Raw genomic sequence first — 23,141 nt, forward strand, 5'->3', positions numbered from 1 at the left:
GATACTCCTATTTTGGAGTAAAATTGGCTGCAGTCAGCAATAAACTGACTTAGATTGAGTGATCACACACAGACTTGCACCAAAACAACTATATCAGTTTTAATTCACACCCAAGTATAAAGTAAGTGACAAAGAGTGGATAAAACAAGCAGATGAGACACGAGTTAACAAAACAATAGTATGTGAGCTCCTTGAAAATGTGGACAATTCACCACTCAATGGAAATTATCATCCACAGAGGTCATTATGGTCTTTGTCTCATACTATCGGTAAAAATAAATAAATAAAATGTAGAAAGACTGAAGAAGCATTACTGAGGGTACGTTGACATTTGCAAAGTTACAGTGCTGCTCAGAGAGCGCCGAAGGAAAACCGCTGTTATGTGTTCACACTGACAGCTTCCTGCACAATAGCGTGTTCACACTTGCAGTGCTATTTGGAGCAGTGCACTCTGAGCAGTATCCCACAGAGCACCTCTTTCACCAATAAGACTTGTGGGAAGGCGGAAGGCGTCGCAAGGCATCCTGGATCCTGTCCCAATGCCCCATGATGCATTGCTTCACATCCCAGCAATCCCTGTGCTTCCATCCGCATTTGGTGCCATCTTTCAATGGTTTGTGTACTGCACGCCCTGTCCTGCCTCTTTTGGGCTGCAGGAATGGATCCCGAGCTGCTGACCAGTATGCAGCTCACACTGACCAACACGTCACGAGTGGCAGTGGAGTTATTCCTTAAACTACAAAGGCAAGAGGAGTGCAACATTGATCTCACCACGCATACTAGCTACGACACGAGATTGCTTGTGGCATTCACGGGGGTGCTGACCACAGTGGAGTGCCGCTTTCGGGCTCGGGAAACAAGCACTGAGTGGTGGGATTACATCATGATGCATGTGTGGGATGATGAGCAGTGGCTGCAGAACTTTCGCACGAGGAAAGCCACATTCATGGGACTGTGTGATGAGCTCGCCCCAGCCTTGCGGCGCAAGGACACGAGAATGAGAGCTGCCCTGTCATTGGAGAAGCATGTGGCGATTGCACTGTGGAAGCTGGCTACTCCAGACTGCTGCCGATCAGTAGCTAACCAGTTCGGAGTGGGAAAGTCGACCATTGGTGTTGTGTTGATGGAAGTGTGCAGGGCCATTAATCGCATCCTGCTCCGAAAGACCGTGACTCTGGGCAATGTGCGTGACATTGTGGATGGCTTTGCACAAATGGGCTTCCCTAACTGTGGAGGGGCAATCGATGGCACACACATTCCAATTCTGGCACCAGACCACCTAGCCACCGAGTACATTAATCGCAAGGGGTATTTCTCAATGGTTCTCCAGGCGCTTGTGAATGACTGTGGGCGTTACACAGACCTTAATGCAGGCTGGTCCGGAAAGGTGCATGACGCAAGCATCTTTCAGAACACTGGCTTGTTCAAGAAGCTGCAAGCAGGGACTTTCTTCCCTGACCAGAAGATCACCGTAGGGGAAGTCAAAATGCCCATTGTGATCCTGGGAGACCTCGCCTACCCCTTAATGCCATGGCTTATGAAGCCGTACATGGGGCAACTTGACAGCAGCAAGGAGCAGTTCTACAACAGGCTGAGCAAGTGCAGAATGACTGTGGAGTGTGCATTTGGCCGTTTAAAAGCCCACTGGCAATGCCTGTATGGGAAGCTGGACATGGCCGATGATAATATTCCTATGCTTATAGCTGCGTGCTGTACGCTCCATAATATTTGTGAAGGGAAGGGTGAAAGCTTCACTCAGGGCTGAATCTCAGAGTTCAAACCTGGAGGCTGAGTTTGAACAGCCAGAGACCAGGGCTATTAGAGGGGCTCAGCGCAGGACCATAAGGGTTAGGGATGCTTTAAGACAGCAATTTGAAGCTGAAACCCACTAATATTTGTTGCTATGCTCGGGATTGCAGTGTTTGTAATGCTAGGAGGTAATTGGTGCACATAATGCAAGAAGGGACCTTTACATAATTGTATGTTGCTTTGCAGTGTTCTTTTTGCTTTCACTTAATAGAATAAAGAATGCTTTTAAACAAACAATTCTTTTATTGAAAGACAACAACCAGAGGAGAGAGTCAAACGAAAAAAAAATCAGCAGCAGGGAGGGTGATGGGGAATGACTGAAGGGAAGGTCTCAAAAGGAGGAGGGGTCCCTTGACGGCTACAGATTTGTGTATGTCCAGGGATCACACCCAACCTTCTCCTTTGGAGTATGATGCAACGGGTGTTGTACTTCAGCAGGGCCAAACTGCAGAGGGATGGGTGTTGAGTGCAGTGGGTAGTAGGAGTCCACATTGCTGGACTCTGAGGAGGAAGGAGTGGAATGCTATGGGTAGAGAGTGGAGCCAGGAGGTTGATAACAGTGTGCTGGTGGTGTGTATAGGGGGGGTGCATGGGAAAGAGTTTTGTGACAGCGGCTGCAGGGGAGAGAGGGCAGGCACGGAGCTGCTCGGTTTGAAGAGCTAGTATCGCCTGGAGCATGTCCGCTTGGCGCTCCATAACTGTTAAGAGCTGCTCCAAGCCTTCTTTCTGGTGTGTCACATTCTCCTTTCAATCCCTCTTCTTGCTGTCCCACCACTCTTTTCATTCTTTTTTCCTTGGTGGCGGAGTGCATCATAACCTCACGCATAAAGTCCTCCTTAGCTCTTGGAGCTTTCTAATTCTGCGCAGCCATTCTGCCGTCAAAGACAAAGAGGGAGACTGTGCTCCCAAGGTCATCTCTGTGAAATTTAAATGCAACATTTTACAGAAGCAGTATTGTTTGCAACACAGACAACATTGTTTCAGTGCTTTAAAACACAGCCAGTACTCACACACCTGTCACTAACTGGCTGATCCCAGGCAAGCACACGAGCTACAAGACCCCCAAAATGGTGAGTAGCTGCAGGGGCAGTGTAAATCACTGTTCCCAGAGCCTGCTGTACACTGGGCACGTGGCTCTTGGGGAGAGCCAGCCCTGTAGGGTGGGCGTGAATCATTCCTGTCCCCACACTTTCCACAGGTGGTGATCATTATGGAAGATATCTTGCTGCTGAGGATGAGCAGGGAATCAAGGGATAGTCTTCTCCAAGCCTGTGGCTTCCAGCCTGGCACCTATGCGACTTGCCTGCATGCAGCAATGGTTCCCTCACCCGTCATGGCAAAGTGGCACAGGAAAGTTACAGTTAATGGGGCAAGAAACAGAGCAGCTCTGTCGAGGAACCTGCAGCAGCGGATTGCCCAGTATCTCCATGAGAGTTTCCTGGAGATCTCGGAGGAAGATTCCCATGAAATGAGGGAGTCTATCAACAGCCTGTTCCGCTGCTCAGACTAGGCATGAGGTGGGAGACAAGCCTGCTTTCTGCAACCCTCCTGCCCCCCACAACTCGCTTCAGCAATTCCCAAAATTAGATCCACTTACCAGGGGCCTCCTCTCCTGTTTGCGCTTTGCCAGGCTCCAACTATTGTGACTGGCTAGGCTTCTCCAGGGTAGAAAAGAGCTCCTGACTGCATGCATCTCTGGCCTCCGAGTCATCCTCTGCCTTGGGGTCCCCCCTCCCCCTCTTCATCTAAGATTGCCTCCTCCTGGCTCGGTCCACTCTTAACTGGCAAGCAAGCCAACGACGTATCCACAGGGTCCTTCGCAGTGAAGGTGGGGTCACCACTAAGTATCGCGTCCAGCTCTTTGTAGAACCGGCAGCTCGTGGGCACAGACCGGAGTGGCGGTTTGCCTCCCGCGCCTTGTCGTAGGCGTTTCGCAGTTCCTTCACTTTGACCCTGCACTGCAATGTGTCCCGGTCATGGTCCCTTTCTATCATGCATCTAGGAATCTGTCCAAAGGTATCATCATTACAACTGCTCGAGCACAGTCACTGCCTCCTCTCCCCAAATGCCCATGAGGTCCAGCAGCTCAGCATTGCTTTAAGTGGGGGATCACCTGGTGCGTGGAGCAGGCATGGCCACCTGGAAAGATGCATTGAGACCACTGCACGCATCACCGAGCAAACAGGAAGGGGACTTTCAAATTTGCAAAGGAATATACGGGGGGGGGGGGCTGACGGTTGGTCACCTGAGAGCAAGGCAGAAGAGTTCAAATTGTCGGAGAAAAACAGAGTACTCACTCTCTTTTTTGGGTGCAACAGATCAGATACTTTATTCTCAAGCAATTGCATAGAGGGAGAGAGTGCACTAGGACACAGGGTTTCCCCCTCCTAGGCAGGTCTCTCAAAAGATAAACAATTAAGGCATTGAAATCCCCTTCAAATCCCTGTCAGTTCTTGCTCTACTTCCACAAAACTGATGGCCAGAGAGGTGAGAACAGGCATTGTGGGACACCTCCCGGAGCCCAATCGCAGCGCTGTAGTCACCACGGTATCTACACTGGCACCACAGCACTGTAGCCTCAGTGCAGAAAGCTCTACGCCTCTCGTCCAGGTGGTTTTTTTAGAGCGCTGCATCTGTGCAGTTTCTGCGCACTAAGTGGCTTGGCAGTGTGTACACCTTGGGAGTTACAGCGCTCAAAGCTGCTTTACTGTGCACAAACTTGCCAGTGTAGACAGGGCCTGAGATAAACCTGATTACATTTCCTACAGTAGTGTACCTACTCTAGCTGGAAGGAATTGTACTTATTAAGAATTATAAAAGTTAGATGGTATCACTATAATTTGGGTTATTGTAGTAACTGCAATGAGGAGTTTGCAAATGGAGTTTCTTGAAAATGAAAATTAGAATCGGAGTAAAATACTCAGAATGTATACTACTATATTTTAATGCGCTCATTTGGATTAGACGGAATTTTATAAAGGTCTGTTACAAATTATTTTAAATATAAAAAGCTACATTGATATTTATCTAAAAATGTCAAGAATCTGAATGAAAAAGAAAAGTTGTTAATCAATGGAAAGAACAGGTGATTACAATACATCACACCCTTAAATGTCTCAAGAGGGAAAATGGAATATATAGATGAAGCTTTATTTTCCTGCTCCACAAAATGTAAACCCACAGAGATGAAACAAAAATACAAAAGCAAGACTAATGTTAAATTAAATAAAAGCACTATAATAATAAGGAACAAATGATGGATAATGTCAGTATAGTTCTAAATACAGTTAAAAGACAGCCCAGGCATATAGAAAATTAAGAGCAGTAGACTGTAAAGAGATTCTTAAAAACAATGGAGGATATAAATGCTGGAAAGTGGCAACATGCCATTAGAATTTTTTTTACGTAAACAATGTTTTTCTAGAATAGATTTTAAACATTCAGTCCAGAACTGGTCTGACTCTTGGTTAAGAACCACAGGCACCCTACAGCAGAGCAGATATCACTTGTACCGGCATGTCGGTTAGACCTGCTCCCTAGTCTACCAATGCTTCTGTTTTATGGTTTACCTTTTACTTTACACATGCCTCTTTTAAACCTCATTCCAGCAAGGTGCTGGAATCTCCAATGCCCATTCAAGCTAATTGGAGTTAAGGGCACTCAACAACTGACAGGATTGAGTTAAGAACAGATGCATACACTTTATTAAGATATTTAATAAATATAAATTTGCTTACAATGTGCATATATAGTAAACAATGTCATGAACTAACATTTGGGTTAATTCCAAGCTCTACAGACTGGAACCAAAAAAACTATTCTATAGAGGCCAATTCAACACACTTGCTGACTGATTGCATTTTTTTTTATTCCTTTTTGGAATTAAAAGAAATTCTTTCACTCTAGCATTGCTTGTCCTAATAAAATATCTTCAGAACTGTTATTACTGTCTGGGTTAAAATACCGTCCCCTGAAAACATGACTTAAAGGAATGGGAAATCAAAAGAGTCACATGAGACAAATAATCTTTGGTGAAATCCTGGCCCTACTGAAGTCAATGGGGTTGCTGCCAATGATTTCAAACAGGGCTATGATTTCTCCCGTGTTCAGTTTTAGATCCCTTAATGATTCTATCTTTCTAACAAGACTATGAAATTACGTTCATATTCACAATACCACACCCAGTTCCAAACAAAATATTCTATGTAAAAAGAAATACTTACAATACAGGGACAGGCTGCATAAACAGTGTGAAACTACCAGTTGCGGTTGATTTCTTCACAGAGTAAACTTTGTCCTCGGCCAGGCTGTCGTGCCTGGATTGGTATAACATTTGTACACATTAATTTGGCCTGGGGAGTTTCTATCTAACTGAGCAAGGTGGGAGGGTTTGTTATTTTAACTCCTGGCTGATAACAGCTTATCAGTAACTTCTCAAAGGTCGAGTTCAACACATTTGCAGAGCAAGAGATGCAAAGAAAATACAGAGCCACGCCTGTGAATCCCGGAACTCTCTCTTCCCCTTAGGGTGGGTCCTTATGAGTTTCCAGGATCCCCTGCTTTTCCCCACACTCCAAGACCCTATTCTGCAGTTACAGTCCTTCTGAGAAAGGCAATATGCAGCTCTCTTCAAAGGCAATGAGCTCCACCTTTGAAGATGGCTTTAGCTACCATTAGGAGGAAGCAACATGAAATGCTTCCTTCCAAGGGAGGAGCTTGTTGTGTTTGCTGCATTCCCAGCTTCTGCCAACCCAGGTACTAAGATGAAATCCTGAACTATGACCCAGCATGGCAGTGTAACTGTGTCGTCACCACCACCAGTCTTACAACAGAGTTCCATGCCAGTCCCTTTAAAAAAAAAAAAAAAAAAAAAAAAAAAAAGTATGCATTTAGGGCCTGATACAACTCTCACTGAAATTAACGGGAGTCCTTCCAATGATTTCAGTGCGTGCTAGACTAGATCCTTAATCAGAGTTCATTATCCACTGCATTTTAGGGTGCCTAACTGATGTAAGAGTATTTTTTATCCATATAAAATTGATAAATAGAAAGGTTCTGCTGAAAATGCCTGGATAGGTACACTTGGGTTCTCAGGGGATCATATCTGCAGAACCTAATGTCTCCAGCAGTCCACCCAACTTTGACTTTGTTGACCTTTAGGATGTGGACTAAGGCACATCCTCTGGATGAAGCATTCTGTTGACTTGACTATCAGCAGGTTGAAAACTATAGAGAGGGGTATTTAAATTGTTTTTAATAAACTGTTGTAGATATAACATCTAGTTGAATTTAATTTTCATTATATGCCCAGATGCCACAGCAATGGATGCACAACAAACCATTAAACAAGCCAACAGGAGAAGGAAAAAAAAAAAAAAAAGCCACAGATGCCCCCCTTGACCTTTCTCCTCCACCTCCAGTTCTTGTGATCTAATTCTTAGTAGCTGGGTTTGAGTCCTGCTCAAGACCCCATATGAAAGAAGCCTTGGATGATTTTCAGCACATTAAACAGGTGAATGCATTACTACACAAGATACCTACCCAAAATGGACTGAAATTATCAGAATTCATTTCATGCTGGTGTATCCGTCAGAAAACAGGCAAAACTAATGATAATTCATTTCTTGATGAGTCAATTCCTGCTTGGGACACCTATCTGGTCTAACTTCTCCACTCCACTGACCAGGGGTCATGTTTGCTGGAAGCCAGTTACATGTACAAATAGCATTGCATACATTGGAGCTCCTCTGCACAATGTTTGACCAGCAATCAACTTCGATGGGTCATCTAGCTCAGTCCCCTGCACTGAGGCAGGACCAAGTATTTTCTAGCTCATCCCTGACAGGTGTTTGTCTAACCTGTTCTTTAAAATCTCCAACGATGGAGTTTCCACAACCTCCCTAGGTAATTTGTTCCAATGCCTAACTACCCTTACAGTTAGGAAGTTTTTCCTAAGGTCTGACCTAAATCTTCCTTCCTGCAATTAAAGCCCACTACTTCTTGTTCTGTACTCAATGGATAAGAAGAAGAATTTATTAACCTCCTCTTTATAACAACCTTTTATGTCTTGAAGACTGTTACATCCCCCCTCAGTCTTCTCTTCTCCAGACTAAACAAACCCATTTTTTCCCCCCAAATCTTTCCTCTCAAGTCATGTTTTCTAGACCTTTCATCATTTTTGTTGCTGTCCTCTGGACTTTCTACAATTTGACCACATCTTTCCTGAAGTGTGGTGCCCAGAATGGGACACAGTACTCCAGCTGAGGCCTTATCAGTGATGAGTAGAGTGGAAGAATTATGTCTTGTGTATGGCTCAAACACCCCAAAATGATGTTCATTTTTTTGCAACAGTATTATATCATAGACTCATATTTAGTCTGTGATCCACTATAACCCCCAGATCCTTTTTTGCAGTACTCCTTCCTAGTCAGTCATTTCCCATTTTAAGAACATAAGAATATATGACTGGCCAGACCAATGGTCCATCTAGCCCCGTATCCTGTCTTCCGACAGTGGCCAAGACCAGATTCTTCAGAGGGAATGAACAAACAGGGCCATTACCGAGAGATCCATCCACTGTCGTCCAGTCCCAGCATCTGGTAGTCAGAGGCTTTGGGACACCCAGAGCATGCAGTTGCATCCCTGACCAGCTGATAGCCATTAATGGACATATCCTCCATGAACTTACCTAATTCTTTTTTAAATCCAATTATACTTTTGGCCTTCACAACATCCTCTGGCAACAAGTCCCATAGGTTAACCGTACATTGTGTGAAGAAGTACTTCCTTTTGTTTGTTTTAAACCTGCTGCCTATTACTTTCATTGTGTGATCCCTGGTTCGCTATAAGGAATGTTTTCTAATCCTTTCTTTATTCTTGTGATTCTTCTCTGAACCCTCTACAATTTATCAATATCCTTCTTGATTTGCGGACACCAGAACTGGACACAGGATTCCAGCAGCAGTCACCCCAGTGCCAAATACAGAGGCAAATTAACGGCTCTACTCCTACTCAAGATTTCTCTGTTTATGCATCCCAGGATTGAATTAGCCCTTTTGCCACAGCATTGAACAAGGTGCTCCTGTTCACCATGACCCTAAATCTTTTTCAGAATCATTGATTCCCAGGATAGAGTTGCCCATCCTGGAAGAATGGCCTACATTCTTTTGTTCCTAGATGTACATATTTACAGTTAGCCATATTGAAACATATATTGTTCGCTTGCACCCAGTTTACCAAGCAATTGCTCTCTAATCAGTGACCTATCCTTTTCTTTATTTACCACTCCCCCAATTTGTGTCATCTGCAAACTTTATCAGTGATGATTTTTATGTTTTCTTCCAGTTCATTAATAAAAACGTTAATTAGCGTTAGACCAAGGACTGATTCCTGCAGGACCCCACTAGAAATACACCCGCTCAATGATGTTTCCCCATTTACAATTATATTTTGAGACCTATCACTTAGCTAGTGTCATTGTTTTTTGTTTTGTTTTGTGTGGGGATGGAGAAGATTCACAAGGCCTTGCTGGAACCTCAGGATCTGTTTATGGAGCCCTAATACCAAGACATGGCAGCACAGATGGCAGCCATGCTGGTTCAGCATGAGGAGGAGAGACCCTCTCCACCAGGTATGCTGGGGATGGGGGTGGGGGATTTGTTTTTTTAACATGTACTGACAAGGGCTGATTTGCAGGCTCAGGGTATAGAGGAAGAATTTTCTAGGTTTGTATGTTAGTGATTTTTAAAAAGGCAGATACAACTTCATTCAAGGGCACAAATGTTCTTCCCAATCCACAGTCTGCCATGCACACGCACACCCTACTTTTTTATTTATTGGGGGATTTTTAAATGTCAATACCGCTCTGTGTTTATATTATGGAAGGAAGCTCAAGGAAGTGCACCTTGCACTTGGAGTGAAAAGCGGGGAGGTTTGGGATGGTTCTTACTTCCTGAAAGAATTTGTTCCACAGTTTGGAACCTGATCCTGAAAAAGCTTTCTGCTGCACAGAGGAGCACAACGTACCATTGCACCTGAGGAGCAGAAATATCAACCAGTCTTTATCCCAGAGCTTTAGGCCCCTTTAAATATCCTGGCTCCAGGCCACTGAGTGTCTTGAAAATAAGGACCAAGGCCTTAAACTTGACTCTATACTCTACGGGGAGCCAACACACAGAGAGTGGGATGGATTTGATCTGCTCATAGTAACCCACGTAGCTGAGGAGATGTGCTGCAGCATTCTGTACTAGCTGGAGTTTCCTAAATGCCGAAGGCTTCATGCTTGGGTATATCACACTGCTGTAGTCAAGATGGGAGATGACAAAAGCATGAATATCTGAGGTCAGGTAATCATCCGTGAGGATGGGACAAAGTTTCCTACTTGATAGAAAGCATTACTTGCAGATATGGCTACATAAAAGCCCCTCACCAGGCCACTCAGTTCAGTTTCTCCATAATCACCCCAGGAGAGAGGGAAAATCGCCATAAAAAAAAATCAAGGGGAAATTCATTTCATTAAGAAAGGATTCCTTGCGGGAGTTCTGTCAGACGAGGAAACATCTGCTCTATTCAGTGGAGGCAGAAAGACTGAAAAAGAAGCTATTGGTTCAAATATACCCAGCAAGGAAGGTCTGTCACCATGAGTTAAAATTGTTCAACACAGAAAAGCCATAGCAGGATAAATATATTTATCATTACACTGTGTGTTCCCACCTCGAAGCTCTTCAGCTGATGGGATGAGACGATGTGAAAGAACATGGGCAAAACTAAAAGAACTTAAGAAAAAAAAAAAACCTGCTGCATAAGGCTTCCTTATTTTCTTAAATGACACATTTAAAACACAAGAAGAAAGTATATTAGCTTTTAATATACTTGTTAACTGTTCATTTCCGGCTTAGAAAGACACTGAAGAATAAGATCATCCTAGGATTGGAAAGAGAAGAGGTGGTGAGTGGAGGCCTGGAGGATGAGCAAGGAGAAGGCTGAGTGCTGCAAGCCACTTGCTGATCAAGAGCAGCATGGCAGGCACACACAAGGAAGGGAAATGCCCATGGAGAACCACAGGAGGAGAATGTATATAGAATTGAGATGGGAAATGAAACAGCATTCAAAGGCTGCTGGTGTGCAAGGGCCTGTGACCCGAGTGTGACGTGTCATTCCATATTCTTTATGAAAATATGCTTACGATATGAATATGACATAACTGAAATATACCTTATGCAAGATGGCTCATGTGAGATAGCACTGGAAAGCTTATGATTTACTGAATGCGATTATCCAATTTGTATGCCTGTATCATTTCTGTATCTGAAGTTAAGAATATTGACTATGTATCTGGTATCAGAGGGGTACCCGTGTTAGTCTGGATCTGTAAGTCTTAAAGGTGCCACAGGACTCTCTATGACTATGTATCTGTATTTCAACTATGCTACTTTGGGTGATGTCCACTGCTAACACTTCAGGAAGGAGGAGGATATGGGGAACTACAGGCCAGTCAGCCTCACCTCAGTTCCTGGAAAAATCATGGAGCAGGTCCTTAAGGAATCAATTCTGAAGCACTTAGAGGAGAGGAAAGTGATCAGGAACAATCAGTACGGATTCACCAAGGGCAAGTCATACCTGACTAACCTAATTGCCTTCTATGACGAGATAACTGGCTCTGTGGATGAGGAAAGCAGTGGATGTGTTATTCCTTGACTTTAGCAAAGCTTTTGATACCATCTCCCACAGTATTCTTGCCGGCAAGTTAAAGAAGTATGGGCTGGATGAATGGACTATAAGGTGGATGGAAAGATGGCTAGATCGTCAGGCTCAACAGGTGGTGATCAATGGCTCCATGTCTAGTTGGCAGCCAGTATCAAGTGGAGTGCCCCAACGGTTGGTCCTGGGGCCGGTTTTGTTCAATATCTTCATTAATGATCTGGAGGATGGAGTGAACTGCACCCTCAGCAAGTTTGCAGATGACACTAAACTGGGAGGAGTGGTAGATACGCTGGAGGGTAGGGATAGGATACAGAGGGACCTAGACAAATTAGAGGATTGGGCCAAAAGAAATCTGATGAGGTTCAACAAGGACAAGTGCAGAGTTCTGCACTTAGGATGGAAGAATCCCATGCACTGCTACAGACTAGGGACCGAATGGCTAGACAGTTCTGCAGAAAAGGACCTAGGGGTTACAGTGGACGAGAAGCTGGATGAGTCAACAGTGTGCCCTTGTTGCCAAGAAGGCTAACTGCATTTTGGGCTGTATAAGTAGGGGCATTGCCAGCAAATCAAGAGATGCAATCATTCCCCTCTATTCGACATTGGTGAGGCCTCATCTGGAGTACTGTGTCCAGTTTTGGGCCCCACACTACAAGAAGGATGTGGAAAAATTGGGAAGAGTCCAGCGGAGGGCAACAAATATGATTAGGGGGCTGGAGCACATGACTTATGAGGAGAGGCTGAGGGAACTGGGATTATTTAGTCTGCAGAAGAAAAGAATTAGGGGAGATTTGATAGCTGCTTTCAACTACCTGAAAGGGGGTTCCAAAGAGGATGGATCTAGACTGTTCTCAGTGGTAGCAGATGACAGAACAAGGAGTAATGGTCTCAAGTTGCAGTGGGGGAGGTTTAGATTGGATATTAGGAAAAAACTTTTTCACTAGGAGGGTGGTAAAGCACTGGAATGGGCTACCTAGGAAGGTGGTGGAATCTCCTTCCTTAGAGGTTTTTAAGGTCAGGCTTGACAAAGCCCTGGCTGGGATGATTTAGTTGGGGATTGGTCCTGCTTTGAGCAGGGGGTTGGACTAGATGACCTCCTGAGGTCCTTTCCAACCCTGATATTCTATGGCGGATGACCCATCAGCGAGGACAATGGACTGTGAAATGGACTTGGCCTTCCTGTGAACGCTCCATACTGCCACTGACTCATGGACACTGATACTACAGAGTCAGGTAGTCTTGTCACCTGATACTGAAACATTACCTGGGACTTTTTGTAACTTTCCACTGTAAGGGAAGGGGGGGGGGAGGACTGTCAAGTTTGGGAAACAAAGGAGTCCCGCCTTATGTAAATCTTATTTAAGGGTGGGGAGGAAGGCAAGCAGGACTCCTCCTCTCCATGGTCTGTCTGCCCAAGAAGAAAGATTGCAAAAGCCACCTGAAGGGAAAGCAAGCGGGGAATCCAGACTGAAACAGGGGTCTAGTCTGAAAAGGAATATAACTGGAACTCTGAATCACAGAAACTTTGCAACCTGACTGCAACAATATCTATGGTGAGAAATATATTTGTAACAATTTCTTTAGTGAAACTAGCTTAGTTTGCATGCTTGATTTAATTTGTTTAGAAATCTGCTTTGTTCTCTTTATTACCCCTTTTACCACTTAAAGTCTGCCTTTTATAGTTAATAAAATTTGTTTTGTTTATTACTAAACCCAGTTTCTGTAATTTCTAACTGGGGGGGCAAGAAGTGTGCACCCCTCTCTCCACATTGAGGGAGGGGGTGAATTTTATAATACATCTTTGGGTCTGCACTCCAAGGGAGGTTGACATCTGAGTGCTGGAGCAAGTCCCTTAAGATGAGTCTTCCCAGAGCTGATCTGCAGCTGGGGGTGGCCAAGCATGCGTGTGTGTTAGAGGAGGTTTTAAGAGCTTGGCTCAGCAAGACAGGTTAAAGGGGCCCATGCTGGCAGAACAGGTAGACTCAGTGGTCACTCAGCACAAGTGGACATGGCTTCCCAAGGGTCCAGCCCATCACACTGAGTTGTTAAAAACAGATGAAAGTAACAGAAGTTCAGTTGACCTGTTATATAAAACTATTGATAAAATAAGTGAAAGATGTAGCCAAAGAAACTAGTACAAACAAAACATGTTTAAACTAAAAGAACAGATTAGGGGTTTACAGGGATTCTGGTAAGGTCACAAAATTGCTGCGGCAACAAATCAAGAAGGTGGTAAAATGACAGGAGAAGGTGGTGTATTGTTGGAGCATCTCTGGTGAAAATCTTATGTCCAGGCTGACTTACTCCATTATAATTTTGTTCACTCCTCCTTCAGCTCTGCCATCTTCCTAGCTAACAACTCTTCTTCTCCAACTTAATTGAATCCCATGTCTTCAATCCCAGCCACCTTTTCGCCATCTTTGATTCACTCCTCAAATCCTCCCTCTCTCCTGCCTCCACTTTTTTCTCTGCATAGACTCTAGCCAATTTCTTTCAAGAGAAAAGTGACTAAATATCACATGATCTTCCTTCCTCGGCACACCTATGATTCACCCTTCTCCTCTTACTTCCTTGTCACACATGCAGAAATTTCTCATCTGCTGTCTTCTTCTAATTCCTCTATTTGCTACAGTGACCCCATCCCATCTTCTAATCTCCCTTACACCCACTCTCATACCCTCACGCCTCTCCTTAACTGCTCACTCTCCTCTGGCTCTTTCCCCTCATAATACAAGCATGCTTTAGTGTCTCTTATCTTAAAAAATAACCACCACCCTGGATCCCACTTGCCTCTCCAGCTACCACCCTATCTCTAGGCTCATTGAATATGTTATCTGCATTGCTGTTTGGAGTTCTGCTTGTACAATCCATCAAACATCCCTTGCACTCCACTGAAACTGCTCTCGCCAAAATCTCTAATGACCTCTTCATAGACAAAGCTCAGACCCAGTACTCCATTCTCATCCTCTGTGACCTGACAGCCACCTTCACCACCACTGACCACACTCCTCCTCTTGAAATTTTGTCCTCCCCTTGGCTTCCATTAACCTGTCCTCTCCTTGTTCTCCTCAGACCTCTTTAATTGCTGCTTCAGCATGTTCTTCAGAGGATCCTCCTCTTGCCCTCTAACTTTCTGAGGGGGTTCCACAGTGTTCTGTCCTTGATCACCTTCTCTTCTCCTTCTACACCTTATCTCTGGATAATGTCATTCACAAAACAAATTCAATACCATCAGATCTACCGCTCTACTCCTGACTTGTCTCCCATAAAAAAATAAAATCTCAGCCGGTTTCTCTGACATCTCCTCATGGATAATTAGCCATCAGCTAAGATCAATCTTCCACCTAAGCCCTCCCTGCTACCTCCTTTCTTGATGACTGTGGACAACTCCACTGTCCTGCCTGTCATGCAGGCCCAAATAACCTGGGTATCATCTTTCACTTGGAAGTCTCTCTAGGTCCGCAGATCCAGGGTAAATCTAACATTTGCAAATTCTTTCAGAATAACATCTCTAAGATACAGTCTCTTATCCCTCCACACAGCTAAAACTCTCGTCCAGGCTCTCAGTACCTCACAGCTCAGTTACTACAGCAATATTCTCTCTGGCCTTGACAAATGCAATCTTGCCTCCTCATATCCATTCAGAATGTTGGTGCAAGGATCATTTTCCTAGCCCATCACTTTGGCCATGTCACCCCTGTCCCGACACTGGCTCCCTCTTCTCTACTGCATCAAACACAAGCTATTTTTCCTCACTATCAAGGCTTTTCATGGCCAAACCACACCTTACTCATCACTCGCTATCAAGATGTTGACGCCCCCATCCAATCAGCCAATGATGCCAGCTTCTTGTTATCCTGCAGGCTTGAAAGAAGCTCCCCGTAAACATCTGCAAATCCACCTCAACATCTTTCTTCAGTTGCCTCTAAAAAACTGGAGAATGGTTAGGCCATCGATGTGCTGAGAGAGAGCCTGTCATGCTAACCAATATTGTCTCGTCATCGTCTTCTACTCCCAGTCCATCTGCCTGTATCCATCTGTTGTCTCTTGCCTTATACTTAGAATGCAACAAGTTCTTTTTGTTCCGTGTTTGCACAATGCGGTCTTGGTCCATGTCTAGGGCTCCTAGGACTATGACAATACAAATAATAAATATTAATTTTGATGGCTGATATTGCCACCCCTTTCTAGACATGGCTTTTCCTGATTTAGAGGGGAAAGGACCATCACATAGCAACTTGATTGTGCACTGGATAGTTTAAAGGAGCTAAATTGAAGGAGAGGAAGTGGACTTCATCATCACAGCTATCAACACCAACTGCTGTGACCAAGGAATGTATCATCACACCACTGGGCGTGATCCTGAAAGACGTCCTGACTAGAGGAGGAGAAGGAGCCAGATGATAATCGCCCGCATCTATTAGGTTTGAATGAATCCTGAACACCTGGCATGTGAACTGCTGCCACCCCTTCCCTAGGGTGATTTTAACTTCCCCTATTGTACTACTTCGGTTTCTTTTTTGCTTTCTATCTAGTAAAAGTCTGTCTTAGCCAGCCAAGATAAACCCATCCTTGTAACACTGCTGTAATGAAAAAAAAGCTCTGAATAGTGTCTTAAGCAGCCTGATACTGGTAAAAGTTTTGCCAAGTGCTGAAGGGCTAATAAGACCATATGCTGTGCTTGTTGTTTCCCAGCAGCTGAACAAGAAACAGACATCTGTTGCACTCTCTTTCCTCTCCTCCGATTTTGCCTTGTCTTAAAAACAAACTCATAAGAAACAGGATTGAACTTTATCAAGTCATCCAAAGATGACAGTCAAAACACTTGTCCCCTGCCATCCCACCCCCCACGATAAGGAAAATTAACACTTTGATTAATACTATCTCAGGAATTGTATAGGAAGGAATTTCTAAAAGACTAGACGCTTACAGAGAATAAGGTAAATTATAAGAAAGTTTTACATTTCAGATGCTTTGACAGTTTGGCCCTTTGTATTGCTCCAGCAGGAGTGAGCCAGTGAACATAACATGAGAACAGCCATACTGGGTCAGACCAAAAGTCCATCTAGGCCAGTATCCTATCTTCCGACAGTGGCCAACACCAGGTGCTTCAGAGGGAATGAACAGAACAGGAAATCATCAAATGATCCATCCCTGTCATCCATTCCCAGCTTCTAGCACATAGAGGCTAGGGACAATTCAGAGTATGGTTTTGCATCCCTGTCCATCATGGCTAATAGTCATTGATGGATCTATCCTCCATGAGCTTATATATTTCTTTTTTGAACCCTGTTATAGCCTTCACAACATCCTCTGGCAAAGAGTTCCACAGGCCTACTGTGCGTTGCATGAAGAAATACTTCTTTTTGTTTATTTTAAACCTGCTCCCTATTAATTTCATTTGGTGACCCCTAGTTCTTGTGTTATGAGAAGGAGTAAATAACACTTCCTTATTTACTTTCTCCACAACAGTCATGATTTTATAGACATCTGTCATACTCTGTGTGACCCCCAGGGCACACACAACTGACTAATATGTAACAAGGGTTTTTGAACTAACCCCTGCAGGGCCTCCCAGATGCTTTCCCTTTAATGGACGGGGCAGAGCGAGATGCTGAAGCTTGCAGAAATCAGTTCCACAGACAACATTTTTGGGGTCCACACAAGCGATTCTGCATTATTATCAGGCTTAAAAGGGCTTTAAGCAGGAAAACAAAAACAATTTACATCCCTAGAAACTAACACATTGCCCCAATCTAAAACAAATGCACCACTACCATGTACCTGAAGACAGAGCAGAAGCCCACTTGGAGCAGCTTTCCCTCTTGAACCCCCTCCTGCTCTGCCACCAGAAGGGGGACAACTCTGCATTTAAAAGGCGTGGGGCTTTCTCCTCCCCATGTCACTTCCTCTTTAAGTAATACTTGCCAATCAGCTGATTAAAGGGAAGGGTCACACACTCTCTCTCTTAACTTTAAATAAAACTCAAGCAGCTCTAACTCACCTATTCCTGCTATAAGTATAGTTTTATTAATCTATTAGGATAGTGGCTTCTAGTTCACTCAGTGCTACAACTACTGAACTGACAAGCAAGTGTCAGAACAAACTGGGAAAGTGTAGGTTAGCTCACAATGCAAGAGCCTAATGAAGAGGAATGTCTTAGCAATTTTCAAAGTGACTGGCTACAAACTCTACTGAGCCTATTTAAACCCGTCCAGCCTACTGGAAACCCTCCACATAACAGGTTTAGCTCATTAAGGGGCTTAAGCTTTTAACTCACGTAAAGAACAACCTGGCAAATTGTGAAGTACAGATAAGTACATTGTGATGTGCTTGCTAAGAAGCAGGGAGTGCACTGCCTATATGCCATCAAGTATAAGGAGTAATTGTAATACTGATCTCCCCTCAGAACACTAAAAGAAGATTGCGCAAATGTGATAAACACCACAACCTCTTAACCAGGACAACTAAAATCAACGTTCAAAGAGGCAATTAAATGGTTAATTTGGCCATTAAACACACCTATCTAGAAGCTTTGGTTTAGATTCCTTTTCAGCACTGATGGCTGGTGGTGAGAACCACTTGTAGAGCCTATGTACCTGTCACCACCAATGCAGTGGGATGCTAGTCTTCTGTGGTGCAGCTCTGACTTTTCCAACAGTGTCAAAAAAGAGTGGTTTGATTTCCTAGCACTCTTGGTGTCACATAGTAACTTTCTTTATACAATCTGTTGATGATCACAGCCCTCCAGAGAAAAATGGCAGAGGAGGAAAGCAGGTGTCTAGAGGAGCAGCTGACAAATCATGGCCTGGCATGCTACCCAATAGATAGGAAATGCCAAGTTAATGGGGATATTAATGTTCACCTCTGCCCTGTACACATATGCATTACAATACAGTCTCAAAATACATGAGCACATGCCATTTTCCCCACAGGAACCATGTCTTATTCACTGCATAGGTAGGATGGTGCTCAGTGAATGTAGCACCTGTCCAGTATTTTATCATCACTGATCAATATGTGGTCCTTGCATCATTCACAGCATCCCAATCAACTCTACTGAATGAAGATGGGATTTAGTCAATACATAACCCAGTTTCATTCACCGTCCAAGCAGCCCAAAGAGGCAGGCATCCTGCAGGAAAAATGGTATGGAATCATGTCTTTAGAGACTATATAATAATTTCATATGCACAGTGGCTCAGTTATGCCTATGCCATTAAGATTGACATTTCCAGAACAGTGCACGCTTACTCGGCAACCTCATTGTTCTTCTAGCAAAGAATTTTAATAGAAATATACAGATATGAACTTCTAGCTGGAGTGTGTAATGGAAATTATAAAGAGGCCTAAATGCTTCCATTATAACCTCCCTTCTTCAGTGCTCTCAATCAGCATTCTGCTTAGTTCCATGAACACCTTCACAGCTCAAACTCCATACACATAGTCATGCACAATAAAAAGAATTTTCTCTGGGCTACCTTGAGCTTGTAGGCAGAGTGCAGATTGGAACACTGCTGTAATTAGTAAGATACTTGTTATCTATAGAAATCATGGCATGTGCACCAAGGCTGTCTTATAAAGCCTTACAAAATTCAACAAAATCAAAATAGATTGTGACCCAAAACCAAAAGGCACAGTGCACAGAGAGGCTGGCCTCTTTAAGGGGAGATGAGTCCAGCCCTACCTGTAACACAATTACAGGCAGAGAGAATGAGCTAAGTTACAAGAAGTTCATGTGGCTAAATCAGGCCTTTTGAGGTGAAAAGACATAAGCCTGTGGAGAGCCAGAGATAAGAGAAGGGAGACTCCAGGTAGAAAGCCCTGTTAGGAACTGCTACTTGATAGAGAGCAAGTCTGCTTAGTGGAAAACCTCAGCAGGGACAGGACTAAGAACCTTGCACCAAGGGTTGTGAGGCAGCTAGGAAGGCTGGAGGGAGTACTTGCGTTTTCTTTTGAACTTTGTTAATAAACCAGCCCCCACAACAAGGTGTCACTCAACACATTAAAGCCAATGCTGAAGTTATGAGGAGCCTGAGAAGGGGAAACTGAGGCAGTGGCTAGCCCAAAGCCATCAAGAAGGCAGTGGTGCTCCACACAGACAGAGAAAACATGGCCAACTTTAAACACAAATGCTAAAACTTTTGAAAGTTACACACAACTGAAAGACACTTCTAAAATGGGAACACTTATGCAACTTTAACTACAGGCATTGCTGTGTCAGGAACACTACATTTTATATTTTTTTCCCCACAACTCTGAGAACCAAAAAACCTCTTATGTATTTGAACACACTCTTTACAGGAGTGGAGACACAATACAAGAAGTAGTTGGCCATTTTTTCATTCAAAGAACTCAAAAATACTACAGTCAGCAACGGATACAGTTTTATTTCCAGTTCTTCACCACAAGCTCTCACTACAAAAATATATCCATACAAAGACTTTTCTGTAAACATGATTCAGTCTCATTTTTTAAATACTTGCTTCTTTCATGCTGTGAGTTACCTTATTTGTGCATCCCCTTGGAAAAAAACCCAAAGGTCAAGGTACACAGATACACAGTGGCGAATATGCCTCAATGATTATGTCACATGAAACAAGGTTCTATTGAAACCCCGCAAATAGATATTTCTGAAATAACAGGGAAATTCCAGCAGAGGCAAAGTTCAAGGGTAATAGTACTGCACTTAAGTATATATTCCTTTGCTTCTGTTTCTATGGCAATACACAAGAGGTGGTTGGGGGTGGAGGGAACCAAAAAGGTTACTTATACTTAAGGCTACAATTTAATTGGGTATTTTTAGTAAAAGCCATGGACAGGTCACAGGAAAAAAAAAAAAAAAAAAAAAAAATCAGGGCCCCATGATCTGTCCATGATTGACTCTTGGGGGTGGAGGAGGAGCACTGCAAGGGGGAAAGCCAGGAACTCGCTGCAGGGGAGGGACCCCATGGGGGCCTGTTACTGCTCCAGCCCCGCCTAAGGGGGATCCCCGGGGGGGCACCGCCAGGAGGGGGAGGGCGCCCCAGGGAAGGAAGAGCGTCCAGGGGAGGAAGGGCGCCCTGGGGGGAACAAGTGCAGCCAGAAGGGGGGGCCACCAATGCTCCGGCCACCGCCAGAAGGGGTTTGCCTAAGGGTCAACCCCATTGGCAGCTGCTCGGGCCCAAGCAGCTGACTGCAGAGCTGCTTTAGCAGTGGCAGGCGTGGCTATCCCTGGGGCTGCCTGAGCAGCTGGCTCCGGAACCAGCTGCTTGGGCAGCCTTGGGATCAGCCACACTGGCCGCTGCAGAAGTCATGGAATCCGTGACAGACACGGCGCCCTACTTGTACTACAGTAAAACTGTGGTTCTTTGAGATGCTGTCATCAGTGTGGTTTGCACTATAGGTGCATGTACCGGCAGGGCACCTATGACCCTCTCTCAGTTCCCTTGTAATTTGAAACCCTGGTAGCTGAGGCCTCAACAAGGATTGAGGTGGGACATGGGATCCACACGGACTACGATATCTCTAAGAACCACAGTTACTGCAGAGGGTAAGTCAACATTTTTTCCTCTTTCAGCCTGAGTCATTGTGGATCCCACTGTAAGTGACTGGCAGGCAGCATCCTCTCAGGATGGCAGGAAATGAAGCGTTCCAGCTGCATCAAACAGTAACCGAAGTACGGCTCTCACGAATGTGGCATCGGACTCAGTAGCTAAGTCCAAGGCATGGTGTTTGACAAAGGTCAGTGGGTTTCTCCACATTACAGATTTCTGATATTGGCACATTCCTGAAGCAGGCAGAGGATGTTGCTTGATTTCTGGTGGAGTGATGTTCAGTGGATGCAACATGCCATGCACACAGCAAGATATGCTGCGTTACCCATTTTCATGTTCTCTTTAGACCTTTAGAACATCTAGCTGTGGCAATAAACAGAAGGGACAATGTTCTAACCGGTCTGGTCCTGTCAATATAATAAAGACAAGTCCTGGTAACACCAAAAGCTATAGCTTCTTTTCTCCCAGCATCTAGTGTGGTTTCAGTAACAAGACAGGTAGACTGACTGGCTCAAATGAAATTTCAAGACCACCTTAGTAGTGAACTTCAGGTGAGATCTTAGCACCACCTTGTCCTTGTGGAATGTCATATAGGGGATTGGGCCATAAGCACCAGAAGTTCACTCACTCTTGTGGCTGAAGTGTCAGCCACCAGGAAGACCAACTTCAGAGTGGGGAAAGGAACATCCGAGAGAAGCTCAAACAGAGTTTCCATGAGCTTCAGGAGGACCAGTCTCCAGCAGGAGCAGGTTCTCTGACTGGCGGGCAAGTGTGTAAAAGTTCCTTGAGGAACTTCAATATCATGAGGTGAAAAAAGATCAAGAATTCCAGGCTGGGCAACACAATGGAGCACTGGCACTCAGCTCGCCCTATCGGACTAGGAAATGCTGAGCTGTGAACTTAGCATGGGGTCTAAATATATTAAATGGCCTCTCAGACCAGACAGAGCTACAGGGCACTTGTGAAATGGCTCCCTCCCCCCCACAACTGAGACCCAGCGACATTTGAAACACCCGTCACTCACAAGGACTTGGGGGGGGGGGAGGGGAAGCACCACCACCCTGGCCTCTGTAGAAGGTAGGGCAGAGAGAGAAGAAGCAAGCCTCAAACAACTCCCTCTGATTTATGTGGCAATGAAGGTCCAACTCTTATGACTCCCCAAAACAGGGAGTGATGTTCCTAGCCCTGCTTTCCCTAGCAAGGGGGAGAATGAAGATGTGGCCATGGCTCAATGTGACCTGAAAGAACAAGTACATCAGGGTCAAGGAAGCAAACAGGCTAGCACTGTTCCTGGTCCCATCCTCAAACAACAATAGTAGCCTCAGCAGAGACAAGAATTAAATAATAAATGAAAATGCTTAGCACTTACATAGTATTTTTCATCGGCAGAGCTCAAAGCCCTTCATAATACTACACGACCGCAGGATGGGGGACCGAAGCCTGAGTCCGCCTAAACCCCACTGTTCCGGGTGCGGGAGCCAAAGCCAAAGGGCTTCAGCCACGGGCGGGGAGTCTGTAGCCTGAGCCCCACCACCCAGGGCTGAAGCCGAAGCCTGAGCCTCGCTGACCAGTTTGAGAACCGCTGTACCATTTCCTTCTCTTTTGTTTACAACTTTCAAACGTATATTTACTCTTCAGCCCACCTGTAATCTCTCCTCATAAATCAGTCTCTTCAGCCCCCTGATCACTTTTGCTGTTTGAAAACTCTGTATAGTTTATCAGTCTATTTCTTGTAGCGTACAAAGCAGTACTACAGGTGTGTTCGCACTGGAGCCAGGAAGAAGGACTAATCTTTCTTGCTCTGTGATGTGATGCCCTCATGCATGACAGCCCAAAAATTGTATCTGCCTTTTGACTACCATAGATTATATACGAGTTTGCAGCAATTTGCTCTCCATTAGCCCCCCTACATCTCTTTCAACGTTACCATTTTAAAGATTTCTCCTTCTCATTTAACTTCAGAATTTATTATTATTTAATGACAGGTTTCAGAGTAACAGCCGTGTTAGTCTGTATCCGCAAAAAGAAGAACAGGAGTACTTGTGGCACCTTAGAGACTAACAAATTTATTAGAGCATAAGCTTTCGTGGACTA

General features: G+C 44.5%; 1 protein-coding gene across 4 annotated transcripts in view; it reads right to left on the reverse strand.

Annotated features, from left to right (window-relative positions):
- MAP3K13 (mitogen-activated protein kinase kinase kinase 13) overlaps positions 1-23,141 on the reverse strand; it is a 128,855-nt gene that overhangs the window by 97,040 nt on the left and 8,674 nt on the right. The window contains exon 3 of one of the 4 annotated variants that reach the window (XM_034780864.1): positions 6,033-6,125. The exons of 2 other annotated variants lie outside the window; for them this stretch is intronic. The gene's annotated coding sequence lies outside the window, so the exon portion shown is untranslated. Of the gene's footprint in view, positions 1-6,032; positions 6,616-23,141 lie in introns of those variants that run through there. One more of the 4 variants, XM_034780866.1, reaches the window with a different exon arrangement.

The sequence above is a fragment of the Trachemys scripta genome, chromosome 9 (assembly GCF_013100865.1).
Source record: "Trachemys scripta elegans isolate TJP31775 chromosome 9, CAS_Tse_1.0, whole genome shotgun sequence".
NCBI classification, from domain to species: Eukaryota; Metazoa; Chordata; order Testudines; family Emydidae; genus Trachemys; species Trachemys scripta.